Source organism: Pezoporus flaviventris, unplaced genomic scaffold, assembly GCF_033815535.1.
Source record: "Pezoporus flaviventris isolate CSIRO_AGI_PZ_B2104156 unplaced genomic scaffold, CSIRO_AGI_Pfla_v1 ptg000096l, whole genome shotgun sequence".
NCBI classification, from domain to species: domain Eukaryota; kingdom Metazoa; phylum Chordata; class Aves; order Psittaciformes; family Psittacidae; genus Pezoporus; species Pezoporus flaviventris.
Window position 1 is genome coordinate 236534 of NW_026892644.1, and position 14033 is coordinate 250566.

At 38.9% G+C, this 14033-nt stretch overlaps 1 long non-coding RNA gene across 1 annotated transcript in view; it reads left to right on the forward strand.

Moving 5' to 3' along the window:
• Nucleotides 1-9525, forward strand: part of LOC133281178 (uncharacterized) — a 90749-nt gene extending 81224 nt beyond the window's left edge. The window contains exon 6 of the long non-coding RNA XR_009747411.1: nucleotides 9178-9525. This is a non-coding gene — a long non-coding RNA (uncharacterized LOC133281178). The remainder of the gene's footprint in view (nucleotides 1-9177) is intronic.
• The last annotated feature ends 4508 nt before the right edge of the window (nucleotides 9526-14033 follow it).

The following is a 14033-nucleotide window of genomic DNA, read 5'->3' on the forward strand; positions in this document are numbered from 1 at the left end:
AGATACTATCAATGGTCGTTCTTGAGACTTTAAAATGATCATTTCATGGATTCATTTAAATCACGGTACACTCAGTGCAGGAGTTGTACCATTTTCTCTTTCTTTGTCATTTATAACCATTACAAGAAGATGTGCTAGTACCCGTTTTACACTGCAGTTAAAGAATATGTCTTTTACATTTGTCATCCTGTAGATTTGTAACTCGAAGAAAGCAAAATCAGCACTACTAACAACTCATGCCTCTCAAATATTTTCAGTAATGTGGATGTATAATATTTACACAGTGACTGCTAAGAGACTGGCACAAGCTATATGCCACTTGAGTTCTGAGGTTAAATGTTACTTCAGTGATGCATAAAATCTGTATTGACCATCTGCCTATCATTGAATTGAACCCGTTAATGAACGTGAGATAGGCAATTATGATCTCCATTTAAAAAGTGATAAAATTGAGCCCCAAAGGCCTCGTGTAATCATTTCAAGTCATATAGGTAGTGTGTAATAGAGCCAGCAATGAAAGCCAACTCACCCGACCTGCCATCCTTCCTATTTGGACATCCCTGCATTTGGTGTCCTTTTCACTATGTTCTGTCATGTCTGGAATGTGTACATCAAGAGCTATACATTCTTTATGCACTGTTTTAACCATCAAATTCTCTTGCAGAGTAACTTAAGGCATGCAGTTAATGTGGATCATGCTGGTTCATAAAGAACAACATGAGACGCAGTGCAAAAAGGCCAGCATAAATAGCACCAGATGGCCTTTATAAACTGAGCAAAGGCACAAAATGCCAAAAGGGAGAGTTGTTATTGTGACCTCTCTTTCTATTTTTTTGCATTTTGTTGAGAGGAAGACTACGCAGATCTTTCTGTAGTACAGAGCGGAACTGCTGGTATAGGACGATTTTCCTTTTGTAATCTTGCTGAACATCTCTTTGATTTTCTTTAGTAAATGTCAGGTCACATGTTGGCTGCTTGCATTCTAAAACTCAAGTATAAATCATTTTCTCAAGTGACAGAAACTGTCATTTTACCTTGCAAAATATTTTTCTAACTGTATCTTATGTAACTGTTACAGTTGTTGACATTTTCCTTAAAAGCCCTGTTCATTTGACACACAAGATTCAGTATAAATCTATAAACTGGAACACAGAATTCTTTTGCCTTTTCTTCTGTTTCCTTTACCATGAGTTGAAGAAAGCAATATTATGCATTTCTGAGTCACGCTGTAGAAAGGTATTTTATTTTTAATATCATTAGAATTTTAAAAGAAGGGGAAGGCTAAACCTTAGCATAGGTGAAACCAAGAGTTAATAGGCTTCAATTATAGAAAGTGGCTATTAAATTTTGATGGGATGCTATCACTGATACTTCAAATAAAATGTTGATATGGTGATGTGGGGAGTGTGGATAATGAGTTGAATGCTAGAGAAAGGTTGTTGATTTTTATGGAAAATGTGTATAAAAAATGCATGATCCTCCACCAGAGATGTTCATGTCAGTGCATAGACTCTCTCTTGGGTTGTGTTTACAAGAATACAGCCCTATATAGCTGTGTCTTAGCATAGAAAAAGACTGAAAGTATTTGTTCAAACCTTATGTTGTGTTGTGCTTGATTCCTGCCCAGTTTAAGGGCATTAGTAATGCCCTCTGCCATTAGTAATCTGCTTTCTGTCTACTCTTACATGTCTGCAGAAAACTATAGATACGTCCTCCTATGGGTCTTTTAAATTGATTTTACAAAAAATAATAATTTCTTAGAAAAATGGCTGCAGAATGTGGAGTCAATTGGTATGAAATTCCTGCTGGCAAGGCCTTTGACTTGCAGCTTCTGCTGGACCCAGCTGAGGGATGGTAGAGAAAATTTTTGCAGCTATTTCAGATCATTACTTGTGCCAATCTCGCCCTAATGAGCAGTGAATTAAAGTGTTTCCACATCCTTCTGCAAAAATAAATTCAAGAAACACGGTGTTCCTCATGAGGGAATGCTCCAAGGGTGATCTGGGTGGCAGGAGTTTGGCCTTGAGCACGGGTGTATTAATCCCAATGCATCCAAATGTTTTAGTTAAATTTTAAGCAAGCTGGAGACCCTTATGGTAGAGGCAGAGTATTTTAAGACACCTTTAGGAGTTCGAAGACATATTAAGATGATGTGAACTGGAATCTGAATTGCTGGGTTAAGTATTCTGTTGCTGTTAAAGAATTGCGAAGTTTAGGAAAGGAAGTCAGATCTTGGTCTAAATATGTCTGATTTATAATGAGGTGCTGTATACCCACATAGCAAATAGTTGAACTCAGACACATGTTAGAGGGGAGCTTTGTCTCAGTTAAAGAGTGAAAAGTGCCCTACTCAGTCCCATGACTGCCCTGAAGGCCAAGTTTCTCACAGAGCTTAGAGCAACCTACTCTGGCATCTGTGGCATCTCATGATCATGAGTTTGGGCTTTGTAGAATCTCACTTCCTTTCTTCTCAAAATCGGAAGTAGGAGATGGGTGCCTAGGGAACAGATACCCTGTATCAGTCTACATGCTTACATGATCTGTACGTTGCCAAAGCTGGTTCATGGACATTACAAATCGTTCTCCTCAGCTCACAGAGTCAGGAACATAATACTTTACAGTTGTGGAAGTGAAGCACAGTTGTCAATACTTTAGGATGTACAGCCTCAAAGGTTGAGGACAGATATTTAAAAGCATTCAGCATGGGTCAGCTCATCTTGTAACATTTTCAGGGAGACCAACAACAAGGTTGTGGTTTGCCTTTGAAAGTCTGGCTGGTTATTTCATCTAAAGAAACCAGGAGAGCTGACTTTATTTTTCTGAAAACCTGACACAAGTATCTGCCCACGATCATGAAGGAAATTTGTGATACAGTTGTGAAATGAATCCTGCTCTCTCAAAGGACCTTCTTCCCTCCCTCCTTATGCTCTTTTTTTGTTTCAAAGACTTTTTTTGCTGAGGTTTTTGGAAGACAATATAGCTGTTCTGTGAAGCGCTCTCATTAAATCTCTCTTTCTCTTGCTGCAAGCTGTAATAGTGGGGGACTCCCAACAGTACTCTCAGGAAGACCTATAGTGCACATTAGAAAATACTGGGTCCTGAACCTAGAAGTCTCCAAAGGCTTACTGGATGATCTCCTTTTAAGATCTCTATTGGTACCAGTTATCTCAAATTACAAACAACTGGCAGGTCTCAGAAATCTGCAAGAGTAGGTCTCCCCAGTTGTTGTATGTCCCAGGAGATGTACAAAGAAAGGGAGGATGATTAAAGTTTATGACGTGAGCAAAAAGAAGTCAGAGGGACCATTTCTTAGTGCTCTTTTTATGAGTTTTTTAAAGGAAAAATACCATTCACTGACAGGCCTTTCTAGTGATTGAATGCACTATGAGTTTTGCATTTGCAAGAAGGCCTAGAGGAACACGCTTTTTTCTACTGGAAGACTTCAGTCTTTAGCGTTCTCAATATTAAGATCATTGGAGCCAGGGTTCCCTGCTGATGTTACTAAAATGAACTTTAATCAATCTTGAAAAAAAGACTTTAATAACCTGAATTATGGTCCCCAGTGTTAGACCCTTGGTAGGTGAGGCAGCCTAGCAGTGTTGATTTTCTAATGCTTAGCATTTCTTCTGAATAGTTTTGCCACTCGTTAGCAGCGTATATTTTAATAAAACCTCCATTTATAAAGGGCCTTTTCTCAGCAATCTTTCTATGTTTAAGTGGAATGTTTTTACATCCTTCACATATATATTTCCTCATTTTGAAGAAAACCCACGTTTTTGAAGAAGATTCTGGATTCCAAAACTAATCTAAAAATGAAAACTTCCTTCCCTTTCTAATTATGACACAGCTCTTGTCAGTGTCACCAGATGGGGAAGATAAGCAGAAAGTAGCATGGATACCCAACCAGTTTTATCCTTTCATTTTCACTTTTTCTGTGAAGAGGCAAATGCTTTTCTTTGACTCAGTACAGCATTTTAACTCCTGGCCTGTATGTATAGAAGAACTGAAGAGTTGGTTTTAATAAAAAAGCCTGGAGAGGTTTAGGAAATTCAGAGCCTCTCTGAGAGAACTGCAAATATCTGAAAGGGGCTGCCTTCATTTTTGGCCAGGAAGTCCAATGGGAATCCATAGGAGCAATTTGCTGATCAGATATGAAGAAAGAAGTGGGGGGGGGGGGGGAGCTGAAACTAATAATGCTGCTAATATTTCTCTAGGTTTGTGTTCTGTCAAAGTAAATTACAGCAAAGTCCACAGGTGGCATCTTGTATGTGGCCTGCAGCCTTCTGACCTCCTTCTGAAAGGTGACCTTGTGGTTTGATAGGTTGGCTCTCTGTGAGTAGGTTTGTTACTGAACAGACCACTATGCTTCTCCACAGCACTATTGCTGTATCTTTATAGGGACTGCTAAATGATGTGGTATGTACCACAGAGACCACTGTCCAGAGAAAAGTGTTGACAAAGAGTGAGAGGGGGTTAACCACAAAATATTTACCATTTTATGTGCACTGAAAAAAAAAAAACAACAAAACTGTAGCTGAAAACAGGATTTTCCTTTAGTGCTCTTTGTGCATTGTGGTTTTACATTGGCTACAGAAAAGGTTCTGTACAGTGTTGATTCTCCAACTCAGATGGCAAACAATGATTAACCAGTTCCTTCCAAGTGCTCACTAATGAGCAGAAACCAAGTTGAATCACTTATTCATATTGAATTAAGCTTAAAAAGAAAGTCATGTAGTTATGAGCATTAACATTCTCATCTAAATCGAAACTTTCCCAGAATAGCGCACTTGGGGCTGGATGTCTTTCTTCAAGCTTATTTCTAGTGGCAGAGGATATGAAGAAGTAAATGATAGTAGAATATGATTATAGTTCTTAATGTAGTTTAAAATTACTCCATTTTAAGTGAAATTGATGCACAAGGGCAGGACCTCTTAACCACATACATTTAAAAGCCTGTCCTACACAAAAGTGTCTTGTGTGCTGCTCTTGAGACTTACTATCTTGTCTAAAGCTTCTTTAAGATATGAGTGGAAGCTCTGCTATAACAGCAGTATCAAGGATTTTGGATTTATGGCATTAAGAGCTAATGGGAAGCACATTTGCTGTACATTCACATTCTTAAGCTGTTTTACTCATGGCACTTCAAGGCCAGATGAGGCCCAGGTTAGATAAGCTTTCAAATAAAAATTAAAACAAAAAAAAAGAGGAAGGTTTTAATATTGATGATTTGAGAAATAGTGTATATACGTATATATTGCCATCAGTGAGATTATAATGAAGCAGGCTGGGGACCAACTGTCTAGGAAGCAGCTCTGTAGAAAAGGATCTAGGAGTCCTGGTGCACAAGTTGACTGTACCCTTTGGACAAAGAGCCAACTGCATCCACTGTGTTAGCAAAACTACAGCCAGCAGCTCTATAGAAGTGATGCTCCTCAATTTATCAGTTGTGAGACTATTTTTAAAGTATTACGTCCAGTTTTGGGCACCCTAGTACAAGAAAGATACCACCATACTTACATGAGCCCATGGAGGGTCACCAGTCTAGTCAGGGCTGGAGCATGTGGTAAGCAAGAAGCTGAGAGAGCTGGGTCTGTCCAGGCTGGAAAGAGAAAGGCAAAAGGGAGGCTTTATTGCTGTCTGCAACTACCTGATCGCAGGCTAAGGAGAAGATGGAGCCCGACTCTTCTTGGAAACACACAACAATAGAACAAGGGCCAACAGCTGCAAGTTGGAACATGAGAAATTCCAGTCAGATACAAAGAAAAGATTTTTACCAAAGAATGGTCAAACACTGGGACAGGTGCCCAGAGAGACTGTGGATTCTCCATCCTTGGAGGTGTTCAAGATTCAGTTGGATACGTGCCTGAGCAACCTGACCTAATAAGACCTGGTTTGAGCAAGAGGTTGGGCCAGATGCTTCCAGAGGTCCCTTACAGCCTGAATTATTCTGCGGTTCTTTGCTACCTTCCTAACAAGAACTAAAACAAGAACAATATTGCAGACTTGGACCACTGAAAGATTATAGTGAAAAGGAACAACCTGTTAAAAATCAGAATGGAATTAATAATACTGTGCATCTGATCAATTCACCTTCTGGCATCAAGTCAGGGCTTTATGTAATGAACAGTTACCTCAGCATTTCTTCTGTATGGTTCTGCCTGAAGTGAAATCACAGCTTCACTGAAGTCTGATAACAAAATTCTCATTGACTTCATGATGCTCTGAATTCTGTCAGCTTAAATTGACATCATAGGAGGGTTCTGTAAAGTCAGATAATGGTTTTGATGTGAGGAGAACTTCAGAGAATAGTTTTCATTTTTTCTGAAAGTATATTTCACAACCACCAGACTCCTTTATTATATACAGATAAAGTTATCCTAGTATTTGAAGCAAAAAACCCAGTGTTTCTCTCTCAGCTTTGTACTTGTGTTCCTGTAATCACAAATATTGAATTGAGTCGTTCATAAAAGGAGGGAAAATTGCAGGGAACAAAAGCGTCCTTCCTATGATCCCCAAGTTAGACAGTATTTATTTCAAAGCTTTGGAAACTGTTGGCCAGCTCTGACATTTAGAAAAAACATCTTCGAGAAAAAGGACTATGTAAAAAGTCCAAACCTTATCATTTGAGCTTAATTATCCCCTAAAAATGCTTGCCTTTTACAATGGTGATAAAACATAGAAAATGCAGTATAAACAGACAGCGCAGTATTAAGGCTTATGTTCCTTACCTGCATTTCTGAAAAGGGGGAAGGGTTTTTTAACATTGCTTAGGCTGGCTTTATGAAATGGCACTTGTCAGCAGAGTGTATATAGCCTTGTTACTGTTATGTTTATATGACAAAAAATATCCAGGATCTGTTTCTTCCTCTTATCTAACCAGCTTATTTTATGTTACATATACTATTGATTACATTTTTTTGATTGTATGGATTACGTTATCTATAAGATCCCTTCCAACCCTAACCATTCGATGATTCTGCGTGTGAGTACAGATAATGATAAACTCACACTGGAGTGTACTTGGCTTGTAAAATTCTTATGCAACTCTGGAGTTACTGTTACTAAAAAACCATTCTGGAAACCAAAGTGCCTGTTTCAGCAGCCCAGTCTTGATCCTTTATTGCAGCCAGTGTCTTGGATGAGTGCAGGTGTACATGTGATTATGAATTTAGAATGGTCCAGGAATATTTAAGATGAAAAATACCTCCAATGTAGAGGTTAATTTCTCATGAATAATGGCTACAAAATAATTTGGTATTTTTCCACCCTAACCTTCATAATATACCCTTCTGTAAGAGCAGGCTGGCTAATAAGAAGTGTCTGTCAGCATCTTGTAAACTCCACTGTTTGGCATTTGTTGTAATTTTATAATAATATTAATAATTTTTTTTTTGCTTCTTTTCATCATACATTTTAGCCTTCAGAACTTATTTTCTTTACAGCGTTTTCCCTGTAGTTGTGAGGGATTTTCGTGTATTTGTAGAGAATCTAACATAATGCATTAGTTCAGTAGCTGGAGTATTAAAAAGCAAGAAGCATAAGACTTGTGATTCTGAGAACTGGTAATACTGCTTTTAGGATTTAAGAAGATTTTTTTATTTTTTTTTTAATGGAACATTTATACGCTTGTACGTGAATTCGTTACATGACATACACCATGGTTAGCAACAGCTTTTGTGTATCATGGCTCAGGTTCCCATACACTCCTGACAGTATGTATATTCATGAGATTCATGACATTTTCCTGCATCTGCTCTTATAACAGATTTCGTTTCAAAGCAGCACTTCATTGATGTAGTACACTGACACATTTTAGGTATAATTGCTTTTCATCTGGTTGTGTGATTATTTTGTGACACCTAGTGGATAAATTGATAGTAGTGCTGATTTTAATTTCCTTGGGTTTGTTAGATTCTCTTGACAGACATTCTGGCCTGGAAACTCAATTCACATTACAAACACGTAGACTCTCTTCCTTTTTTACTTTCTCCCACCAGCTAACTTTGCTCATGGAATAACTTGCTTATAGCCAGGTGAACAAATACCCAACACCAGTCTTGAGGAGTCCCTAAATAATACAAGGTAGTAAACATTTGAAAATGTCATTATATCATTTAGTCAGGATCCCTCTATCTGCAGAGTGTGATCTTTGCACTCAACTTTTCCTACTGTATCTGCTTTTTTGTGATGTGCTTCAAACATGCAATTCCCTTAGGTATATGCTATATAAAGTTATAAAAGGTTACAAAAGAGTACTTATTAACCTATGAGGAGTTTTAGAAATAGCCATTCCTTTACTGTCCTTAGAAAATGAAATCTGATAAAAAAATTAAAATATTATTCTATACACACAAGAATGTTTTCAGAATATTTACGTCCAGAAACAGTCTGGAAATGCCTTAAATGCATGACCTACTTTCACAACTATGATATATCTTGTGAAGTGTATATTAATTTACATGTCATGGACTCTGTGCCTGAAGCTTAAAGTCATTTCTCCTACAGGAGAATGTTGAAATACTGTCCAGTGTGTTTGGTATAAATATGTGTTTGCTATGTATACATGTTTGCTATAAATGCTGTGAGATAGAAAAGTAAGTATTTTTATATGCCTCTATTTTTTATGTTGATAAGGGAAGGGGAATTAATTATTTCAGTTGCACCGAATCTGCTTGCTGTATGGCTGGGTTGGTACTATTAGTGTGCATGTTACTATCATCAGAGAAGGTATAATATGCTACTTGCCAGACAATTTGTAAAGGCTGAAATCTTCCAGCATCCCGCGGCAGGCATGGAACAATAGCTTACATGATAGCTAAGATAAGATTTTAGTAGTTTTTAAAAAGGAGCTAAAAGGAAAAGGAACTATAAGGCATATGAATTTGGAGATAAGAGGTTATGTATTTTTCATATGTGGGGAATTGGAATGGAATTGTGCAGAGGACATGAAAAAATTGATTTTAAAGACCATTTTCAAGATTTTAGGTTTCAACTTGTCACTCTTCAGAGAAAATGTGTTGCATATTTCTGCTCCCAAGAGGCTTTCAAAATCAGAAAATGTAATACTAAACTGTGTCTTTAATACTTAATACCGACTGACGAGGCGCTCTTTTCCTGTGCTTTTCCTAGCTGCTCGTCCTAACAGTTCTCTTGTGACTTTCATTTATGTAAAATTAGGGCCTGTAGCAACAGCATCATGAATAATGGACACAAAGTATCTAACACACTGTGGAGCGCTGGCAAAGATCTGCTCACTTTCTACCACCTGAAGCCTGCTTTAAGACCGTTAATGAATGTTTAACCAGTGAAAGCTTTAGTCTCAGGTAAAAAGACTTACACTACTGTAATTCTATGGAGAGCCCTGGTCCCCTGAGAAAACATCAGGTTGTCTAGAGGGAGCCAAAACAGGCAGTGCTGTGCGTCTGGCCACCCGAGCTCCTCCCCTGTAATTCATGAGGAGCGCTTCCTGTGCCAGCACCATACTGGGGTCACTGGCCCAGTACCCTGGGCACTCCAGAAAGTCTTCAACCCCCTTGGGGGTCAAATTGTACCATTGCAGTGAAAATGGCAATTTTTAGTGTATGTCATCATCCTCCCCCCCCCCCCTTGCTTTTTTAAGGCTTGTGTTTAAGCTTGGTCTGAATCTTAGACTGGGCTCTGCATTGGCTAATAAGGCTGGTAATCTCACAAGCTCATGCAGCAGGTGTGTGTGTAAGCCTTCTTTTAGGTGCCTTTGTTGCCACCTGCGGCATGGAGTACTCTGAATGGAAAATAACTGATCGGAGCAGAGGCAAAGCAATTGTGACAAAAGCACATGTGTATATTTTTTTAATCATAACACAACTTCAGACAATATCAAAGGGTGGTAACAAAGCTTTTACTGTGCACAGAGATCATCTGCTGGTAACCAAAGAAAAAGAGTAACTAAAAGGAAAAGGGGATCTCGGTAATTAGCAGTGTTGTTAGCAGCAAATTCCTGGAGGTCCCTGGAAGTTAGAGGCATGCAAGAGGCAGGGCCCGGCTCAGACTCCAGAGGGACAGCAGAGGAAGAGGACACAGGGCAGGATGTGAATCAGAGAGCCACTGCACCTTCAAGAGGCAGGCACTGCAGGCTGTCCCTTGGCTGGAAGAAGCTTCTCACTGTCACCTGGTGTGACATAGCCAGGGGCATGAAAATGTCTAACGGGGTCAATGAAAATACTTGCTCTTACAAATGGGCTTCTTTGATCAGCTCTATAGCCTCCCCTTCCCTGAAAAAAGTAACCAGAAATAAACAGCCTGCTTCAGGTTTTGGTTTGCTAGGCCTCTAGCAAACTTGTTAATGTATGTGAACTTCCAGGCTTCTGCTTCCTCACTGTCAGGTTTAACCAAGCCCAGTGGCTTGAGCCAAAATGCAGTCCAGACCTCAGAACATTGTTCTGAAATGGAAATGAATTTTAAGCTTTTAACAGTATTTTAAAACAAACATACCACATAGATTGGTGATTTCATGCCAGCTTTTCATATAATGCTATCCATGATTTCAAATGCTATGGGTATAAAGTGATCATGACAAATGGAACAGTTTGTAAAGGATGGATTTTGCTTGCCTGCTGTAATACAAAGCTTATTGTTCATTAGCACTCAAGTAACTTTATCCTGGTTTTGGTGCTGGCAAACGTGAGTATGCATTGATGTAAATGCAAAATTTTAGTCTAAAACCTTGTAATGCTGGGTTATTCACAACTTTGGTCTAATCCTGGTTCCCAGACTACTAATTTCCTCACTCCTACTTGTCAGCTGCTTGATCTCACTAAAGTCTAAAATTTAAAATGAAAGCTTTATGGGGCAAAGGGCAGAAGATGTTTTTTACCAACTAGAATTATTGGCACAGCTGCATTTCTGCAAAATGGATTTCAGTTTCTGGTTGAGGCTTAGAACATATCCTGACAGGCATTCCCTCTTGGTGCTTAATTAAGTTAGGACTTGCACATACTGGCTTATTGCATGTCTTTTAAAAAGAAAAACAGTTTCCAGGGATTTAGATCCATTTCAGATTGAAAACTCAGTTTTCCCAAAGGGGAATTTGTGGTTTGAGATTGGGAATAGTAAGGAGGATGTCAGATGAATATTGTTTTCACAATCATCTTGTGAGTCTGTTTAATGTTATTTTCCTAGCTTACATAAGGAACTGAATAAATAACACTTCCTGTCAGTGGTATCATGTAGGTTAGATGTGATATGGTATGAATTGCATGTATTAAAAAAGAAAATCTGCTTGACTTAAAAGTCACATGACAAGATTCTTTATGTAGTAAATGTTTTTTCCATCCAAAAATGCTTATATACATTACTCAATTGCTTGTGGGATGGCTGAGTTGGAGAGACCAGCAGACTGTGATTCTGACTGTTCCCTACATCTGTGACTGTGCCCAGTTTTTATTTTCAAGGAGCTCAAGGAGAGGTGGGAAATGCGAAATTTTTAAGGAATGGACATCACATATGAAATCAAAGATAAGGGTGTTTGACTTAGATGTCCTATTTTGTGTTCAGAGATGTTAAGCAAATCCAGGTGATGTCAGCTGGGTTATGTGACTTCAGCTCTTCCAAAAATAGGGTCCAATATTCAACATCCTAAAATTTGTGAATATTTGTGAGGGAGGGAGGATGAAGGGAGGATGTGGTGTCATTAATATTTCATTTTTGTGTCATCTGCATGAATACAATCTGCGTTAGAGCATGGAGATAAATTATGAATGTTTAGGGAGTGCTTACTATAAGAAAGGTGTTCTATGCCCCTTTCATTTTTGCTGTCTCTGACAAGAGAAGATAAAACTGACATTTTCTTAGCTGTTTCCTTAACAAGAAACAATCCCTAATTTGCCATAGCTTCATCTGCTCTTACTGCAGACACCTATCTCCCAGATAATCCATCCCTTGCGTTTTTACTTTTATGTATGGCAAGATAGCAAGGGTACTTCCCATGACGGGGGGGGGGGGGGGGGGGGGGTAGAACTAGATGATCTTAAGGTGCTTTTCAACCCTAACCATTCTGTGATTCTATGATTTGTGTTTCATTAGACATACCTCACCCTCGGTGGATTTGCTATTTCCACACCGGTTTCATCTCCCCTCGACACTGGCCTCACCTGATTTCTGAGCATTAGGATCCAGTAATCATCATTTCTGCCCTGGAGAGCTCAGGAACACAGCCCTGCAGGGGTCCCTTGTGCCACCACCGCTGCTGCTCTTGCAGCCACCCATGTCACACCTCGCAGCCACCTTAGACCTGGACAGAAAGCCGAGTGGGGTGAACAAAACTCGACAGGGAAGTAAGTAGATGGAAAGATTATGCCTGGCTATACTAGCGCCTAGTTAAAAGATACTAAAAAGTTAGTGTACACAGGCTAATGTTCTTCTGCAGCCAACTGAGAAGGACAGACACTTGTACAGAGAGCTGTCCGAGCAGGACTCTAACTGAATTGAATTCTAGAAAAACCTGTGCATCTCCATCAAATGTAGGAGGAGGCTGTGGAAGCTCAGTCCTGTGAGCATTTCCCATTGTGCCTGCCTAAAGTTCTGACAGAATCTGCCCTGTATTATTAAGTTACAGTAAATTTTCACAACTGGTGAAGGAGCTGTCCCTTGCCATTTTAGAAGCAGCTGTATTTAAGTAATGGGCAAGATAATGATATACGTCATACTTCACAGGAGTCACAAAATCTGTATTTGTAGAATACTTTTTACTTCTTGAAGGATGAAGGCAGAGTATCATTTTTGTTATATTTAGTTAAAAATATATTTTAAAATATTGTATGTGAAGTTTGTCATACGTAGATCCCAGGAAACTGAATCCTTCCCTCCACCAAATATTTTCTATCTGAAATCTCTAGGAAAGTTGCCTGCCATGGCACTGCTCTGTCACAACTCTGCCTTGAAAGAATGATGTGGCAGTTCAGTTTCCTGCCCCATCCAGATCCTGTTGAATTCAGTCAGAAAGCTTCCCATAGCTGCAACATCCACCATAGCAGATCCTCAGCCATTTATCCCACAACCAGTCTTGCCAGCAAAGGTTTGTGACATTTTTAATAATGAATAGACTGTAAGAGCAGAACAGTGACTTTACATCACTTTGGAAGCCACAAGATAATTGCTTTATGGAGAGGTGTTAGAAACTGCTGGTTTGACCTGTATCCAGACCCTCAGCCTTCCTAGGGAACATCCCTAACTTGCTGCGGGCCTCCAAGCCATCTTTTTCCCTGGTGTACTCATGATGCACTACCTAGGACATACACCAGGCGCACTTATCGTCCTCCAGGGAGCCCAGTGAGGTTTTGTTTTCAGTCATCCTGAGGCTTTGGATGGAAGGTGCTCTGAAATTGCAAAATGCTTAATAAGTAAGGGTTTTAATTATATAACAATCCTACTTTAAAACTGTCTTCTTTCCTATTGCATCATAGAAATAGCAGACTTGGACCTCTGCCTTTTTAAAAGTGACTGCTGAGGTATTTATTAACATCAGTTCCAAGACATTTTTCGGTGAGCAGTGGAAGTTGGAATATGGAAATGTCATATTTTTCCTAATATTAAACAGTAATTAAACTAGAAACATGAGTCTTGCCAGATAGTTATTTTGTATGCATGTCTTCTTCATAGAAAGAAAATGAACATGCATTTTTCTTCCACTAAGTATTTTAAAGTTCATCCTTGTTTGGTGATCTAGTAAATTAAAAGAAGTTTATAACAGCTTGTGAGAGCAGAAGACTAATTAATTTTGGGTGTTGGATATTCTCTTCCAATTTTGTCTGCTAAGGAGTACTACTAATGCCCATAAGTCAGATCTTACAGAAAATAGTATTACACAAAGGTTATGGTACTTTACAAATAATGATTTTGATATCTTTCTGAATTAACAAATGACTCCTATTTTTGTGGGAAAATGCACACCAAGGCAACATTATGTCAGAACTGCACATAAAGAAAAAAATCTTGAGCATCATTATCATTGTAGAAAATAAGAGAATCCTTTCAAAATGGTTAATAAGAGCTCAAAA